Genomic DNA, 856 nt, shown 5'->3' on the forward strand with positions numbered 1-856 from the left:
CCCCCAGAGCTCCGGCTTTCAGCCCGTGTACATGCGGGGCTGTGCACGCTAGTTCATCAGAAGTCAGCCAGACGGGGCTATTCTGCCGGCCAGGTTTGCCACAACCACCGGCTCTCAGTGGGGCTCCTTTCGTCCGCCATGGGGCGCTTTGGATAGCTGTGTTTTGTTTCAGTGACGATAGTGACATTTAGTGAGGGGGGTGAGGAAGGGATGCTGGGTGTTCTAACACGTGCTGAAAAAATCACATCATGAAGATTCGCTCCATGTTCTAGGCCCTAAATCTAGACCTTATGCATTTTATTTATACGCTAGAGGCCCGGTGCATGAAATTCACTCATGGGTAGGGTCCCTAGGCCTGGCCAGTGTTCAGGGCCGAACAGGGCCTTCCTTCATTCCATGCCACCCTCTGGTGGTCACCGCACGTCATAGCGAGCAGTTGAACTCCCAGTCGGTCGAACTCCCAAGGGGACAATTTGCATATTAGCCTTTTATTATATAGGACACATTAACACACACACACACACATATTTTTTTAATTAAAAATTTTAATGTTGCCCTAACCAGTTTGGCTCAGTGGATAGAGCATCGGTCTGCAGGCTCAAGGGTCCCGAGTTCGGTTCCAGTCAAGGGCATGGAAAGGTGTCCACAATGCACAAGTTTTGTTTTGTTTTTCAGGGGGAAGTTACTCATTATGGCATGATTCCATTTGTGTGCTTGCATATGTACATACAGAAAACTTCTGAAAGGGTGCAAAAGAAACACTTAGCAGTGGGTAACTCTGGGGATTAGATTGGGTGAAAGTGCAAAAAAGAGAAGGGAGATTTTTACTTTTCATTTATGTGCTTCTGAATTATTT

The sequence above is a fragment of the Myotis davidii genome, unplaced genomic scaffold, assembly GCF_000327345.1.
Source record: "Myotis davidii unplaced genomic scaffold, ASM32734v1 scaffold842, whole genome shotgun sequence".
NCBI classification, from domain to species: domain Eukaryota; kingdom Metazoa; phylum Chordata; class Mammalia; order Chiroptera; family Vespertilionidae; genus Myotis; species Myotis davidii.